The sequence below is a fragment of the Agelaius tricolor genome, unplaced genomic scaffold (assembly GCF_023055355.1).
Source record: "Agelaius tricolor isolate 1412-34295 unplaced genomic scaffold, bAgeTri1.0.p SCAF_13, whole genome shotgun sequence".
NCBI lineage: Eukaryota > Metazoa > Chordata > Aves > Passeriformes > Icteridae > Agelaius > Agelaius tricolor.
In genome coordinates, this window is record NW_027269273.1 from 11,188,246 (window position 1) to 11,206,259 (window position 18,014).

General features: G+C 41.2%; 1 long non-coding RNA gene across 1 annotated transcript in view; it reads right to left on the reverse strand.

The window, feature by feature from the left end:
* Positions 1–990: 990 nt before the first annotated feature.
* Positions 991–18,014, reverse strand: part of LOC139595304 (uncharacterized) — a 34,450-nt gene continuing 17,426 nt past the window's right edge. The window contains exons 2-3 of the long non-coding RNA XR_011680998.1: positions 4,025–4,140; positions 991–1,199 (exon numbers count right to left, since the gene is read on the reverse strand). This is a non-coding gene — a long non-coding RNA (uncharacterized lncRNA). The remainder of the gene's footprint in view (positions 1,200–4,024; positions 4,141–18,014) is intronic.

The following is an 18,014-nucleotide window of genomic DNA, read 5'->3' on the forward strand; positions in this document are numbered from 1 at the left end:
TGACCCAGAGGCCGCGGTCGCCATTGGCCGGCGGGGCGGTGACGCGCGCCGCCGCCATCTTTGGCCGGGGCAGCGATGGTTCTGGAAGCGCGCGGGGCGGGCCCGGGCGTGCCAGTGCCGGGGGTGCGTGAGGGGGCAATGCCGCAATAGAGCGGTGCCGTGGCTGCCATGAGTGTCCTGAGAGTGCAGCGTTACATTGCTGGCACCCTGACCGTGCCTGCACCCAGCTCACGGCCTGTGCCGCCTGTGCAGTTCAGTCTCGTCCTTCCCAGCGTGTCAGACAACTCAGGAGCTTTGCGGTTCCTGCCCTTACAGCACAGCACTCCCTCTCTGTAACCCCTCTGCAGTTACGTCTCTCTTCCCTGTGGGTAGAGTGCATGCTCTAAGGCTGGTGCTCACGTGCTGGATGAGCTCAAAAAGCAGCGTTGTGTATGTAAATTACAAAAATGGACGCTGCCCGCTCTAATCCCGGCCTTGCAGGGGCTCTCCACAGCCCTTCCCAGGATAAACGTTCCGTTCTGGACCGAGCTGTCTCTACTGGCAGCTTCCTTCCAGTCTCACTCCAAATGGAAATCAGATTTTTTCCAAGCTGAATCCTAAACTGAGCATTAGGAAGGACAGAGCAGCACTTGCCTGGACTATCAAATCCTCAAATTGATACCAAATTTTGGTTTGGGAGCCCCTTTCCAGCTCCACTCTCCAGCCACAGCTGTGTAGTTTCTTTCAACCTTAACACAATGGGCATGGTTCTTCACTGCCAAGTAAAACAGACTGTGAAGGGTCTTCAGCAGGATCAAATACAAATATAACAAAAAAGATGTGTTGAATATAGAATTAAGTCCAGAAACAGAATGAGAGTTACAGATATGCTTTTGAGAATTGTGAGGTTAGCCTTTCTGTATCTCAGAGTCTCCTTGTTTAAACTATAAGAAAAGAAATTCAGTTACCTACTAGTTCATAAAATGAAAGTCAAGAGAGATTAGATATGGAAGAGATCTGAAAGTACAGCAGCATGTAAGATCGTGAGGAAGAATTTGTAGAAGAATGAAGCAGAATACATGACAGAAGGGTGGAAATTCCATCAGAGGAGGCCAGACCTACTGGGGTCAGATCTGATTCTTACTTACTCTGACACTTGTTTGATTTCTGTTGGAGTAAGTGAAAATCCAGAGCTTTGGTTTCTATTGTATCGAGGTCTCCTACAACACAAGAAAAAAAAAAAAAAGTCAGTTTCAGGCCATGAATATGTTGTTTATTTAGAGACTTGTAGTGCTTATTTCAGAGTTTGTAACACTCTATAATTGTTAGGTACTAAAGGACTCATTATAATAATTAATATTTAAATTTATAATTAAGTTATTAATAGTAATAATTTATGCATGGAATCAAACTTACCTCTTTTACTACAGCATATAATCATGTAAAGAACTCTCCTGAGACTTTCAAATAAGATACTCATCCCAGCTTTCCCCAAACTGTTTCTTAAATAGATAATTTTGTCAGAAGCGACCCAAGTTTCCTCAGGGCCCACCCTGCAGCAAAGTCAGCTGTAGAAGCCTTGTCACAGAAATTTCCTTTTCTCCTTGATGGTTAACCCCTGTAAATGCTCCAAGCTGGCCAAATCCATGTGTGAGTGGGGCAACAGTGGCCCCTGAATCCCGGGGATTTCTTGGTTGGAAGTGGCTGCTTGGATCCTGCCTGGGCTGTTCCTGCACCTCTCTCTGGGGCAGGACTTTGGTCCCTGTGTCCCTGGTGATGCTGCAGAGCTGCTGAGCTGTGCTCTGAGCACTGCAGCTCCTGTGACAAGAGCACGGTAACAGCAGGAGGAGAGGCCTGGAGGGGAGACAAACGCCCCCATCACAGAATCACAGAATAATGAGGGTGGAAGAGACCTCTAAGATCATTGAGTCCAACCTATGCCCTAACACCTCAACCAGACTCTAGCACCAAGTGCCATGTCCAGGCTTTTTTTAAACACATCCAGAGATGGTGATTCTACCACCTCCCTGGGAAGAGCATTCGAGTACTTTGTTATTTTTTCAGTGAAAAATTTCTTCCCAATATCCAACCTATTCCTTCCCTGACATAGCTTGAGACCGTGCCCTCTGGTTCTGTCAGTGCTGCCCGGTGGAAGAGACTGACCCCACCTGTCTGCAGCCTCCCTTCAGGGAGCTGTAGAGAGCAATAAGGTCACCCCTGAGCCTCCTCTTCTCCAGGCTAAACAACCCCAGCTCCTTCAAACGTTCCTCAGAGGGTTTGTGTTCCCAGCTCCTCACCAGCCTCATTGCCCTCCTCTGGATGTGCTAAAGCACCTCAACAGCCTTCCCAAACTGAGGGCCAGAGCTGGACACAGCACTCAAGGTGTGACCTCACCAGCTGAGCACAGAGGAACAATGACCTCTCTGTTCCTGCTGGCCACACAATTCCTAATGCAGGCCAGGATGCCATTGGCCTTCTTGGCCACCAAGGCACATTGCTGGCTTTTGGGCTCCCGAGCGCTGCTCCTCCCTGGGGCTGTGCTCAAACACTCCTTGCATCCAGCCCCTGCTCTGGTGCTGCTCAGCACCTCTGTTCACAGCCTGGCTGGGGGCACAGAGCTGCCCTCAGGGCTGCAGTGGCACAGGACTTGAAGGGTGGTTGTGCTGCCATCCAGGGGGAAGACCTGCCAGAGAACTGGGCAAACAGCAAGGTCATGCACCTCAGCAAAAGGGAGTGCAGAGCCCTGCACCTGGGCAGGAGGAACACACCCACCAGCACAGGCTGGGGCTGTGCAGCTGGAGAGCAGAAGGATGCAGGCACACCAGAGAAAGTCCCCAGGGGCCACTGGCTGCCAAGGACAGAAGAGAGGGCTTAGGGCACTTTATCAGTGTGTGTAAATAGCTGATGGCAGGGAGCAAAGGAGCCAGACTCTTCTCAGTGATTTCTGGTGACAATAGCCAATGGACATAAACTGAAATATGAGACTTTTTTTCTTTAAGTAAGAATTTTTTAGTGACTTTTTTCTTTTTTACTGTAAGGGTGGTTGAACAGTGGGACAGGTTGCTCAGAGCATTGTGGAATCCTATGGAGATTTTCAAAAGCTGACTGGACATAGTCCTGAGCAACCTGCTTATGCAGGAGGGTTGGCCTAGATCATCTCCAGAGGTCCCTGCCAACCTCAGATATTCTGTGAGTCTCTACAAAGTATTGATGATTCCTGAAGGATCTGAAGCACTTTTGGCTTTTTTAGGACTGATATGCACCAATAAGAGGTATTTGGAAAACAGTTGTAAAAAAAAGCTATTTTCAAAGCAATGAAAACAACAGTAATAAAAAAGAAACCTCATGAAGATACTGTTTTTTGAAAATAGGTGAACAATTCCTTGGTAATCAAAAGTATCAACAGGAAAACTTGTACTGAAAATTCTTACTTGTATGTAAAAATTTCTTACATTTTTTTCAGTAGGCCATGTTTTTAACAACATGTTTTGCATGTGTTGGAAATCTTACATTTCTCTAGAGAAAGTCAAATAGAGTTTGATATTAGAGGGTTAACTTCTAATTAGAAATTCTACAAGATCAAAAAATGCCATTATGAGGGGACTTGAGTATCCTGAGGGAAGTGTGAAGTCAGGCTCCAAACCCTTCCTCTCTTCCAGGCAGGAAGCAGGTGAGGAACAACCCCTCTTCACCTGCTTCCCAGCCCTGCTAGTTCCCAGCAGTGGCATTCCCATAAATGCCAGGGCTTAAGGGATGGTGGTCTCTAACTGCAATGCCCCAGGGGAAAGCTGGTCTGACTGCCTGACTCCCAAAGAGACTCCTCCAGTCTCTGCCCCCCAAGTCCTGCAGGAGAAACATCGTGTGTTTTCAACAAATAAAGTTTCAGAGAGAAATAGTTTCTGAAGGGATACTGTTGCCTTGCCCTGACCGTGAGGATCCCGAGTAATGCTGGCATCTTCCAGGAGACACCACGAGGTGTACATTCAACCAACCAGGCCCCCTGCCCTGCCAGCCACCTGCACCGGGACAGCAAAATCACACTTACAGTTAGCTCTCTGCAATCCTGGAATGCCACGGGACCCACAGCAAGCCCATTGTTGTGCTAATATACAGGGTCAATGTCAGTTCTGAAGCTTTTAACTTGGCAGCTCTGGCAGCCTCCTGCAAGAAAAAAACATCTCAGTCATTCACATGGCTGTGTTCAACAGCAGGAATGAAATAAATCTGTGCTTAGCACCATTTCTCCTTAGGGTAAACTTTGCCATTGAAGTTTTCCAATTAGCTCTGAAGTAAAATATTTTGAAGGTTTTTTGGCTGTGCTGACTCCAGCACTCCAGATATCTCTCCCAGCAGAGTACAGGGGACTTTTGGACTTAATCTGTTCCTGGTATTCATGTGACAAATGAATATTCATTAGGCACCATGTTCTTACTTTAGATTAGATATCATTAAACACTGCAGTGGGGAGGGAATTTGGGGAGACAGTACTGATGACTTTCTTAAATGCTGGCAAGAAAATAATGACATTACATAGAGTATTACTTTACCATGGAAGAATAAGTCCTTCTGTGCAGGAATTTGTGCACCAAGAGCAGTGCCAGGAGTGAAGCACTATCCATATTTTCTACAGGTGTGATAATTATCAGGATCTTGGATTATTTGGCCAGATCTCAAAACATCTCCAATAGACAGCAGCCTTGTTTCTGTGGTACTGAACTGTGCTGGCTCTGAGGTGTATTCCTCCTTTCTGGTGTGAAGTTTTCACCTTGCTTGTTTTAAAAATTATTTCACTGAAATTTGTACTGCAGCTTGTATATTTTGAGGACTTTCATATATATTTACATTAAGCAAAAGTAATTCCAGTCTGGAATTGGAGAAAGGTTGTCTGCTATAAAGAATTTTACATGTTTTATCTGGTGCTGAAATAAAGTGAATCCATTGTGGCAGACACTTGTGGTGTCAAATAGTGTCTTCTGGGCTATTTAAGGTATAGCTGGATGTTTTTGTGTGTATAAATGCTGTTTTGAGCACAGGAAAAATATCCTGTAATTACCACAGACATTTAAAAAATAATTTATATATACATTTGTATAAAAAACCAAGAATGGAAAACAAACTATCTGTTTGCAGTCTCTGCATCAGACTGAAAAATCAAACAATAGATCTCAAACAACAAAAAGAGCAACTTTTTAAAATATGTGTTTTCATACTGCTAGGGTGTTCTGCTGTTGTCAGTACTTTTCATGACAAACAGTGCTCTGAGCACTCACAAGTTTGCTTTGCAAGCACTCTGCAAACTTCAAACTTAGAACAGAAAAACTCTTTCAGGTAGAATGTGTGGAAATCTGCGTGCCTGGGAGCTTTGTGGGAGAAACAGGCTTTTTTGGGGGGTTTCTTCAGTCAATACAATGTTTTCCTTCTTGGGCATGATAAAGAAAGGAGCATCCTATCAGGCTATGTTGATAAAGAAGCTTATGTTCTTCAAAGCCCTAAGGGAGATAAAAACTCTAAACATCCATATATGCTGAAAAATTCCTGCATTCAGTTTTTTGATCATTCATATTTAGGCCATGTTTTCAGAAATTACTTTGTTTTTCTATTATCTGAGAGGAAACATCACCCACATTGTATTGAACATTTTTTTGTAGGTTCAATTCTCTATGGCCATATCAATAATCCTGTTGAAGTTGTGCCTCTAATCTGCATCTGCTCCCTCAGGGAAGAGGCACAGCTCCCTCTGCCTTTAGCAGTATTAGCAGTACCCCTTGTTTGGCCTGGCACCCCCATTTCCTCTTTCTCCCTTTCCCAGCATGTGCCCACCTGGCCTTTTCTCACCTCTTGTGACATTCCCTTGGCCTGCCCTTGGTCACAGCTCCACCACTCCTGTCCCCTGCCAAACCTGCCATGTTTTATCCTTGCTTTCACTCTGTCCTTCCTCAGTCCCTTTCCCCTTCTGCACTGTTCCTTGTGTCCCGAACCAGCTGGGATTCATTCTGCCCTCTGCAGTTTGTAGCCATTTAAACCAATGCCTTTTGCCCTGTCAAGTGTTAATGCTTAACTTTATCAACTACTAAAATAAACTTCCAAAATCAGAAGTTTGATATCAAGACCTGTCTTCTCCATTGATTATATAATTTGTGTCTCATTTGGAGAATGGGGGCTAGAGAATGCATTTCTATTCCCAGATTTACCAAGGCTACAATACATGAAGGTAAATAAGCTTGGATGTCAAATCACCAGTTCAGTAAATAGCTTGAGCTTGTCAGTAACTCTGTGAGTAACACTCCCATGTATTAAACTCAGAGTAGATGCCCAGAACTTGTTTCTTTAGTTACTCAGGAGAAGAGCTTTGGTTTCTCAAGTGCTCAGAGATAAATGAAGATGAGTGCTTTGGTGAACAAGGACCTGACATTGTTTGGCTACAAACGAATACATGAGATAGAACATTTTGTTCACTCAAAATTCTATTTGAATAAATTGTACATAGAAGGACATTTCTTTTTATTGAACCCTGTTTTAGAGGCTATACCATGAATTATTTATTTACATCAAACAATAAAAACACTAAAACAATTTAAAGTATTTTTCAATGAAAGGGTGAAATGTACGTTTACAGCCTGAGACCTCTCAACCTCCAAGAAATTGCTATTCATTTTGTTTAAATACAACAAATACTCATTCTCCTAAGTGCCTGTGAACTCTATGCTGCAGCAAAAAAATGACCCAGGGCTTTGTCTGAAATTGCTGCTTGTGCTTTCTAATTACTTTTAACATGCAGAGCACTGTTCTTCTCCAACTTCTTGAAAAAAAAACCTATTTGAAATTCAGTAAGCTTTGATTTAAAGTGATTGGTTTCCACCTGGATGGAGTGAAATTTTCTACTTGCAAAGTTTATTAGTACATTAAAAGATGCAAATTAATTCATAATTCTTTCAGCTCATTCTCTTGGGAACAATTATACAAGGAAATTATTAATGTACAAGAAAACAACAGTTAAAAATCTCAAAGGGCAACAGAGGTGTGGAATATATAAAAGCATTTAGACCTAGCTAATAGCAGAATTCAGTTATAATAATAACAGTTCATAAACTAATTTTAATTCTTCTCTATTTGTAAACTGATAGCAGCCACATGGTGCAGACAGGAATTCAAAGGCTGGCAAAAGGGGTTTGCAGTCAAAGGCCCTGTTCTCATTGAAGGGCTCAGGAAACTCAGTGTGAAGTTTTGAACTTGTGCTACCAGGTTTCCAAGGATCCCAGCCAAAGGTGAGGCATCAGTGAGCTCAGCTGTGCCCATGGCTCTGCCCACACATCCCAGGGGACTGCAGACCAGGCTGTCATCTCAGTGTAAGCCTCAGCACTCTGATAAACAAGCCCTGTGCTTTCCATCTGGATAATGAAACCCCCTGGGATCCAAGCAACATCTGATGAAAAAAGAGCAAACAGACTTGCTTTTTAGGCTTCTTTGATCCACCTATTTTTTGTCCTTTTATTTAAGGTGTTAAACAACTCAGCTACTTTCCGTTTTTCTTTTCATAATTTATCCAGCACACTTTTAATATTACATATCTGATGAAAATTTCAACTATTTTTACAATCAGAGCCATAAGAGAGTCTCATCACCAGGACACCTGTAGTGACTCTGGGCTGTCTGCTTGCAGCACTCCCTGACATATGGCTGTCAGTGAAAAGACTGAGAGGGAAACACATGCTCTCAAAATATTTTAAGACAAGCAACACTACTGAGAGAAGCTCGTCCTAAAGAACTTGCCCTATTGTAACTTTAAGCAGAGCCACATAAACATAATACAGATCAAACCTCTGCTGACATAGTTTAATACACTGGGACAGGACAAACAGGCCTCACATGAGCTGAGAACAAGATTATGTTATGGAGATGCAGGAGTAAAATAATTGATGTTAGACTTGCTCACACATGCCTTTCTCTATGGACTCTAAGGAGTACTGTTTACAAATGAAAAATGTTTACATTTAAAAAAAAAATATGCTCTACAAATATTTCTCTCTGTTTTCAGAATAGCATAAGAACTGAAATAATAAATATCTAAATAACATGGACTGACAAAATAAAATCCCTAAGAAGACAGAAATCTAGATTCTAAATACAGCAATATTTATTGAATTTTCTTGTGACAGTGGGCCACTTCCAAAACATCCTCCCTGAAAAAAATTCCCAAATTCCAAAAGAAAGACTTTGTTTTGATGATGCATAGAAAGGAAAAGATAAGTTTCTACATGTTAAAAAATGGTAGTGTTGAAAATGCTGGACGAATTCCTGCTCTGTTTTGCTTTTGCAGTTGCATGACTAATGAATGTATTTGCTTTTGCCAAGTGAAAATAAGCTTCCAGGGAACAATTCTATTTCACAATTCAGCTAAAACTACTGAGAGAAATCACTGATTATTACCCATCTAATGCCATCACTGTATATTTAGAAGAACATATGGACTCACTGGAACAATAATTAATGTAACACCCCTGTGCAACTCAAATTCCACTAGCCTCTTTTAACTATTTTATTCTCTGCTAGTTTCTGCTAGAGACTGAAATCCCCATGAACTGAGAGAGAAAGAGGTGTTAAAGAAGAACAGGAAGAACATTTCTGAGTGAGAATACTGACAAGAGGCCATTATAGTTAAACAGATTTCAAATGAAAATTCAATTATTTTAAAATGCAGACCCATTTTTTTCCTGAGGACAGAAGAATAACAGTTATTTTTAATGTCATGTTTGTTTTTGCCCTTAAAAAAACCAAACCACCAAAAACCCAAAGCCACAATATAGAAAACTCCAGAGAAAAGATGATGTCCTATGAAGAGGTTTGTGATATGCAGGGGGTAATAAGAGAGTAAGGATAGAGAAGGTTTTTTATAAGCAAAATTTTTATCCTCTAAGACTTTGCTTGAGGCTGTGAAATGTGAAACAAGCTGATGGCATCAGTTTGATTCTGAAGGGTCATGTACCTACATGAGAAAGCTTATGATTTAACTTAACTTGGGATGGCATTTCTGTAACTTTAAGGACAAATAGGACAGAGATAGCCCATGTCACCATTGAAGTGATTTCTTGTAAGGCTAGCACCAAGGTTCAGTGGCTGAGATCCCTCAGCTGGTGCCTCTGTGATATGCCTCTTTGGCAGCAAACCAACAATGTCAGCCTAGCCTATAAATGTAAGTGCCAGATCCATTTTTTCCCTTTGAAGTGCACAATCCTAAAGGACCAGGGCAAAGCCCTGGAGAAAACAAAATTGCAGTTAAAGATCATCATTGTTCTCAAGAAATTACTTTAGTAGCTATTCTAATTAATCATGGTCATTCCCTGTCTGTATAGGGACAGAGAGAAAAAATGTCACATAAGGACAGTCTTTCAGAAGGAGTTTTCCCCCTTTAGACACAAGCATAGAGGCTTGACTTAACGTCCAAACTCAGAAGGCTGCAGATAAAAAGGTGAGAGCTCCTCTAAATATCAGGCTCTTGTTTGGTTACTGTGTTTTTGGGATTTGGCCCTTAGCACTGTTGTCATTCAGAGACTTGCTGCTGATTACTACCAAAACAAAACCTGTGATATAAAAGTGTGAAACTGTGAGACACTGGGAGAAATCACTGTGGAAATGCAGCAATGCCTCATTGATCCAGTGAATTCACTTAGGCCACTGAAGTGTTCCCATCCCTGTTATCAAAGCATTGCTCATCTCCCAGAGCTGGCCAAGTGAGACATACCTCAGGTGCTGCAGTTTCCTTCCCAGTAACCAGAAAGCAAATGAACTGAAATTTTGAACCTTAGCATGAAAAATAATCTTTTCTTTGAAATGGATATTGTTTAAGCTGTGATGAGAAATAAGAACGAGTGCCATAAAATACCTTGGTTTAGTTTTCAAGATATTTATGGGAAGATTTCCTTATTGTTAAATGATGGAGAACAGTTACAATCTGTTATAGTTAATTTACTACTACATAAGTGAAAATGTGCTAAGAGCAGCACACTTGTTAAATTAAAGCTCACTTAATGATTACACAGCACTTGGGAATAACATCTAGTTAAAGAATAAGCAGTAATGGATGTTTTCTATAGAATCATTCCTTTTGGGAAAATAAGATAACCAAAGCCCTTTACATTTTTGCTCATAACTAAAAGATACAAAATACCAGAAAGAAAGGAAGTAGGGATTTCCTGTTTTAGTGAATACTGGAGTTCTTACTACAGCTACCATGAGAAGGTTACTGGCTCTGACTCTCCACTCTGCTACAGTGGGTTGCACTGAAGTCAGTATTATTATCTTGCTGCATCACTCTACAGCAGACTGAAAGAAATCAGATAAAATCCTGGGCTGGATGCAACTATTATCTACCCCTTTGTTATTTTTTTTCTTGTCACCACAATATCTGAAAAGGTGATTATTAAATCAATAGTAATAACAACATCCCAAGACTCAGAGAAAAGCTAGTATTTTCCTCTTATGGGAGTGACAATTTTAGCTGAATCAGGGCTATTCTTTGGCTAGGGAGTAACCTTGTCCTGGTTTAACCCTAGCCAGCAGCCAAGCCCCACACAGCCACTTGCTCACTTTTGGAATAGCAGGAATGGGGAAATAATCAGATGGGTAAAAGCTGGAAAACTCATGGATTGAGATACAGGCAATTTAATAGGGAAAGTAAAAGCCACACAAGCAAGGAAAGAAAGAACATGGAATTAGTTTAACACTTCCCATGGCAAAGCAGGTAATCAGCTATCCCTGGGGAGGCAGGGCTCCATCACACCCAGGAGTTACTTGGGAAGACAAACACCATCATTCCAAATATCCCTCCATTTCTCCTTCCTCCCTCTACTTTAAATATTGAGCATGATGCCAAGCCAGTCATTCAGAAGTGTGAATGTGGCTGTACCTTCATCTATCTTCTTTTCCAAGATGGTACCTCTTCAACAAAATGTCATCTTTTTGCATAGAGTACTATTGCAAAAGAACTTAATTAAAAAAAAATCTTGAAGAACACTCTACAGCAATCCCAATATATCAATGTTGGGTATTATTTTTATCAGTATCATAGGATATCAGCTTCATAGGAGCTTTGTAAAAGCACTGCTCCTGTAGTTCAGGGGCCATGTAGTGGCCATCCCATGTAGCAGCAGGAGTGGCTGGCTATGGTTCAAAGCTCAGTCCCCTGTGGGTGCTTTGCTAGAACCTGCTGGAGCATAGCTTGGTGCTAAGATGGGGAAAGGTAGAGTTTTGGCACTGCCAACCCTTCGTGTGCTAGCATGGGATGAGAAGCACTGGTAGCTGGGGAGCTCCCTGCACACTGGGTGTGCCACAACAGCTCCACAGCAGAGGCACTGTGGAGGACTGGAGAGAGTCTCCACTGTGGATGGATCTCTAAGTTATGGATGGAACTAAGTTATCCCAGTTCACACCTACGAACCAATGCTTGCTTTTTGTCACTGGCTGTCCAAAACCCCTCCACATCCAAGCTCCAAACAGAGCAATGATAACTTGTACAATGGATCTTGACTCCCTGTGTACATCCATATCTCTGGCACTGATGGTGATGCTAGAGAATCAGATCATTATTTTTCTTTTTATACACATGCAGTAATTGTGTGCTACTGGCCAAGAAGGTTACAAACATATTCACTCATTTTTTAATGATCCTTCCTCAGAATGGGTAGTGCCTGGGATCTTAATGAAGGCCAGTATTCCCTTTGTCTCATAAGAAATCTAAAGTACATTTTTTGTGGTTTGTAGTATGATCACTAAGAAGGCTGGAATTAGTAAAATTACTGTATGATTAAGAGAAAAGCATTCTAGCCTTTTCTACTCATTAACAAAGGAAGACTCTGTATGTAAAGAAGATTGATTAAAAGTTTATATTTCTTTTCATGCAGACACCACAGCTAAGGAATCTGAAAACTGCTCAGCACTGATCAAAATAAGGGCTGCCAAAAGTTGAGAAATTTTCCTGTGGAGAGAAACACCTTTCATCCATCATAAATCATAAATATGGAAAACATGCAGTGGTTTTTCAAACAAGAGTTCTTAATGGTATTAAGGACCTGCTCATGCAGGACTCACACAAATCTCTGTTTGCAAAAAATACTTTTAATTTCAGATTTTTCTCCTCAGATATTGTGGTATTTTCTGGCTGTATTTGTTACATTCTGAAAATTTTTCAACTCAGTGAAGAACTTCTGCATTTAAGATGAGGCCCAAGCACAGAGCCCTCTTATTCTCCTGTCCTGTGTGCTATGACTTTTTACTTACTTGAAGTGGATAGAGCTTTTCTGATTGTATGAAGGCAGCTGTGTTTTTTGGGTTTACAGTGGAAAGTCATTCTCAGCTGTAACTGTGGAGCAAACACAACCTGCACATAATAATGCTGCTTTGTAATTTATTAATCTAAAATGTTCCAGCTTACTACAGATACCCATAAAATCATATTGGTAAATGCACAGGCTCTGAAGGGCATATTATACAGAAAAGCTATACAGTAGAAGCTGCTGCCTGTGAAGACTTGGCATAACTAGATAATGTACTTAATAGTATTTATTCATAACAGGCAGGCTCTGCTCTGCAGTTTCAATCTTACAAATAATTTAGCATGCAGCCAGGAAAGCTGAAATACCCTAGCAGCAAAAAAAAACCCAAAACAAACCAAACAAACATGCAAGGAATTGAGATAAATAATGTCCATATTTTTGAACATGAAATAAATGCCAGTGTACAACCTTTAGGTAGGCTCTCTATACCTCCTGTGTCTGTTTTCCTACAACTCCAGATTTACCCATTCAGCAAAATGGCACAATGGACTGGTGAAGGTCAAAAATGTATTTGAGTAGCCATAGGTTTACTGAATTTCAGCCTGAAAAGGACTTCTGTACAATACAGATCCTAAAATCTCAAATTATTTCACAATCAACTGTGGAACTTCTGATCAAGGGCATCTCTCTGGATTTTCCTAAAGGAAGACACCCAGTCTGTAAAGGGCAAATCCAGATTGAATCTGAGTCCATGGCTGAAATCACAACTGTGCTGAATGTATGGGTCACTTCCAGTCTGTGTGTCTCTAGTTTGCAGAGAAAACACAAAACTGTGCTCCCACCACATCTGCCTTCAACTCATTTTCTCCCTTTCCCTATTCCCATAAGCCCATGGAACCTTGCAAGTATTTGATGATGTATCTTCAGGGCCTCAGTGTAATTTGGAGTACTTCTGCAGTGCACTGCTGGGCAGCAATAAGAATACTGATTTCTGTTGCAATCTCCCAGAATAACACTGAGAAAATCACTGGAAAGTGGGAATTGCTAAAGGAACCCAAAGGAGCTGGAAGCTGCTGAACATCAAGGACAACTGGTTATATTTGTTTCCTTTGGCTGCCTCTGTCTCACTGTCTACCATAGTAGAAATAGGATTTAGTGATAACTCCTTTTAACATGAGCAGAAATAGTTGATTGTGAAAACAAACCCAATTAAATATTCAGTAATAAAATGATCAAGTCACTAAATAATGCATCCAGCTGGCTCTAGTGCTTAACCTTTGCAAAATTCCTTGGAGGTGAAGTGCAAACTATTTTTTTTTTCCCTGATGGTATATTCCTGGGGAAATACTGCTATGAGAACTCTGTATTTCACAGAGAATCAGCTCATTTTTCAGCTTTAATTATGCATGTTCTTCAGTGGGTGGCCTTCTTCTTTCTTAGTAGGTACTGAATCAATACCCTAGCATAGTGCTAATGGGCACTGTGCTACTTGAGGTGCCATCTTTCAGAAAAGAGACTGAAAGCAAGGTCTTGTCTGTTTTTTATTTTCCTGGCTCTCATGACATTTTTTCTTTTTTTTTTTTTTAATAATAAAGGTGTTAGCATCAGTGCCTTGGCCAGGGTCCAAGTTGGATAATTACATTCTGTCTCCCTAAATTTTGCTTTGTGCAGTTTTAATTTAATATGGTGCCTTCTCCTCCTGCCCTAAGTTGTTTTGTGTCATTGCTGGGCACTATTAAATAACCTCCATATTTCCCCTGAGACAGCTGCATTTAAGCTGTGGCTGAGGTAAAGCCTGTACATGAATTCTGTGAACCGTTCCCAAAAAAGCAAACACAAGCTCACTTGCAATTATTACATGCCAATATTTACCTGGACAAACTCCAGCTTCTCTGCTCCCCTCCAGTAGTTTACATTCATTTGGAATTTAACCACCCAAATGAAAACAGCAGCTGTAGGGAACACTGTCCCTTCTCATGAGGTCACAAGGCTCATGCTTGGGAGGACATTTTCAGCAGGCAGAGTAGCTTTATCCTCTGTAAGAGAACATAAGCTGCTACAAGCAACCTTCCTCTACAACAACGTGTGGTATTTAGCCATGAGCTGCAGAGGGATGCTGGGCAGGGTTATCCTGTCTCAGTTGGGTTGCTGCCTTCCCATTTGTCCCTCTTGGAGGATCAGTTTGTCATTCAAGGGCAGCTGAACAGGTCCATGAGCTCCAGGGCAAGTGCTCCATGTGCTATTGCCCATGCTGCACTCAAACACTGCACACTGAATACTTCCACAAAACACTGTATCAGTATCTAGATGTAAAAGCATCCAGGAGACATCCACACTGGACACAATACATCCAGAGAAGCAAAAGGCATTGCTATAATATGGTTTTTCACTGGCATAAAGCTCTTTGTATGTAGACACTGCTGCTCAGCACTGAAGTCAGTCAGGTAGGCAACACTGTCATGAGTTTTTCCATTTGTCTGTGCTTTTAGGAGCTGTAAGAGGTGGGGCAGGATCATGTTACAACAGCAGCCAGGAGTGATCTTATGGCACAAATGCTTCAGAGGGTGTAAATCAAGGCAGGCAGGTTTCCATCAGCTTGACTGAAAAGTAGGTTAAAAACAAATATTACTTATAGAAAATTTCAGATGCAAGCTGTGTAACCAGAACCGTCCAAAATAGGCTTATGGCTAGAGCTTATTAAATATTTTTGAACGAATGTATTTGAAGTCTTAACTTGAAAATAAAATCATAAGAGCAAAACTCTATTGCTATAAATCAGCAAGACTCCACTGATTTTTCAATTTACTATATTTGAGTAATCTTAACTACGTATTATCTCACTCAGCTTTAAAACATTGCCAGAACTGCAGGCTTTGAGCTTTTTTTACTGATAGTATTGTTACTCTTGCTTCCATCTTTTTTTTTTTTTAAATACAGTGTGCTTTTCTTGTTTAATTTAAAGCTATTCAACCCTCTTCCTGGTATCCAAAGACATTTTGTATGTAAATCCTGCAATTTGGACCCAAAATCACCACCATCTGCTTATTTATAGCATGATCCAGCAGTAAAGGGAATCTCTATTAAGCCCTTAATGGGAGTCATGTGACTGTGCAATGAACTTGGTTTTCATTTTCCTGATGGAAGTGATACAGTTTCTTTACTGGTCCCCATTAATATTTTGTGATGTTCTGCAACAACAAGAACATTAAATAACCTTCATTTCAAAACCCATCCTCTTCACCTGATAGTGGCTGTTGCTTTATCAGATATGTAGTGTGTGTCTGGTCCTGGCATGCCATTAGATGTCAGAATGAAATGTCTTTCTAGATTTGTTTTTATTCATTCAGTGTCTGAGGGGGAAGGGAAGCTAAGTACATTGCAATATGCTGAGCTATCCTTGATGTGACCCTCAGGAAAAAATCCCCAAACAACAAACCCCAAACCAAAACCCTGCAATACCAGGGTTTCAGTGGTGTAACAAAGCCAAACAGCTGAAGAAAAAAATGAAGTCAGTCATTGCTAGTAGAAAGTAGAAATGAAATAATTGAAGAAACCTGCCTTGCTTCAGTACCAGCACTAAGAAAAGACTCAAGTAGGTTTTGAACTTGCATGAAATTTCTCATAAACTGTGATCCTGAGGGACCTTGACAATAAAAAAGCCCTTAGTTCAAAGAAAGTGTGTGGGAAAGAGCAAAGTTGTTGACATCCTACTTTGGGTGAATCACTTTCCTTCTAATGAGAATACATTTCAATGGCAGAGCAGTACAAAGAATTTTGCAGCTCTCAGAGTTCACTCCTGGCCCTTAGCATGCAGTGTGTGGCAGTAAGAGGTTTTTACTTTAGAACCTTTTTTATAATCTCATTGTTGCAATCAAAACTATCCCAACATTCTTTAGCTAGCAGAGCTCACTGCACTACAGAGATAGATACTTTTTCTTACCTCAGATACAAAAGATACTCTACTGGTCTTCATTGAGATGTATGGCAAATGCTCCAAGTTCCTAGCACAAAACTGATATATGCCATATTCAACCCACAGATAAAGTTCCTAGAGTTTCCTGTTTCATTTGATGTACACAGTTATGCTAGGGGGAAAACGAAGAAAAACTAGGTCATTAACATGTGCAGTGGTGACTTTTTAATACAGTTATGTGCTGATGTGCCTCACAGATAGGTATTCTGTCCACACAATTGTTCAAGTCTGTGGGGTTATGAGACTTTGCCCTGCTTATCCCATTTGCCACTAGGGCTTTATTCCTGCCCAGCACACATGAGCAAATTGCAGGTCTACAAAACAAATACCTGCATCTAAACTCTCTGGCTATGTTCTCATTCCAGCCATGGGGAGAAATAGCCATTTCCAGATTTATCTGCTCCTAAGGTAGAAATTGAACCAGCACAGATGGGTTATACTGTAGCAAGAGCTACTTTTATCCCTTGACTATGGGAGTGTGCACACACTTGCCCTGAGACACATCCAACCTCAGCCTCTGGCTGAGTTCTGCATCTCTTTGAAAAGGGTAGAACCCACTGGTGGTGCTCTTTGTAGGGCATGTTAAATACAGCTTCTCTTTAGCTCTACATAGAATGGCTGGGTATGAAGGCAAATAGCAGGAGGAACGAGGAGGAAACCAGGCAAAGCTGTACAAAATGTGGCACATGCTGCTGGAAGAACACACACCTTACACCACTCAGGTGGTGGGCACTTTACAAAGAGACCACATATAGACCAGTTTGGGTGAAATCCTGATTCAACTGGAACCAAATGCAAAACATGCAATCCTGAATAAGCTCAGGACATCAGCCTTTTCCTGAAGAAATGGCACATTCCTAATAAAACTACCACAAAGGAAGCTCTGGGGTGCCCTTTCAAGGAATGTCAAGAACCTTAAGCCCATCTCAATAGCTCACTGATTGTGATGTTCATCCCAGAGAATGCAACAGGGATCACAGACTGAGGCAAATGAGAGCCTCAGTCTTGGACTCTCAGAGGGCTGATGAGTTTCAATCCAGTGAGAAAAGAGCTGCAAGCAGCTCTCCCTTCCATCTCTGTAATGCATGGAGAGAAAATAAATCATTATTTTTCCACTACCTCCCAAGGAAAGCAGCAGGTGCTTTTTTATTCAGATGACATTTTTCAAGCCCATCCATAGTGTTCCTGCTCTGGCCACAAATCAGTGGCTGCTTATGAGCATTTTGACAATTCTGCCACATCCAGTAATAGCCAGTGGTGGTGGGCAGCACAAAAGAAAAATTAGGTTGTATGAATTTGGCCAGCCAGCTAATTTTGAGCTCTGTAACAGTCAGCAGGAAGAACTTTTAAGTGGTGTATGTGAATATGAATGTCAAAAATACCTGATCTGTGTGCAAACTGTAGCCTGACACACACAAAAATGTATAACCTTTAACTCCATGAAATACCTGTTAGCTGGCTGTGCCAGGGAGGAATCTACATGCAGTGCCTGTGATATGTTGATTCTCTCTATATTCAGGTCATCCAGGGTTTGTATCTTTTATTCTAAATGTTAGGAAATGAATTGACTACTACCACAGCACTCATGTAAAAGCAATGTATCTGATCTGAGTGATACAGATAACAACACCTTTCATCAAATGATCCCAAGGGTAACATGTATCTTATTCACAATAGTTCCAGCCCTGCAACAAATTCTCATTTAAATCTATACACAAGCTGCTCTGCTGAAATCTAATCATATGTGTAAGCCCTCTCAGAATCAGGGACTAGCACTGAACAAGAATTATGTT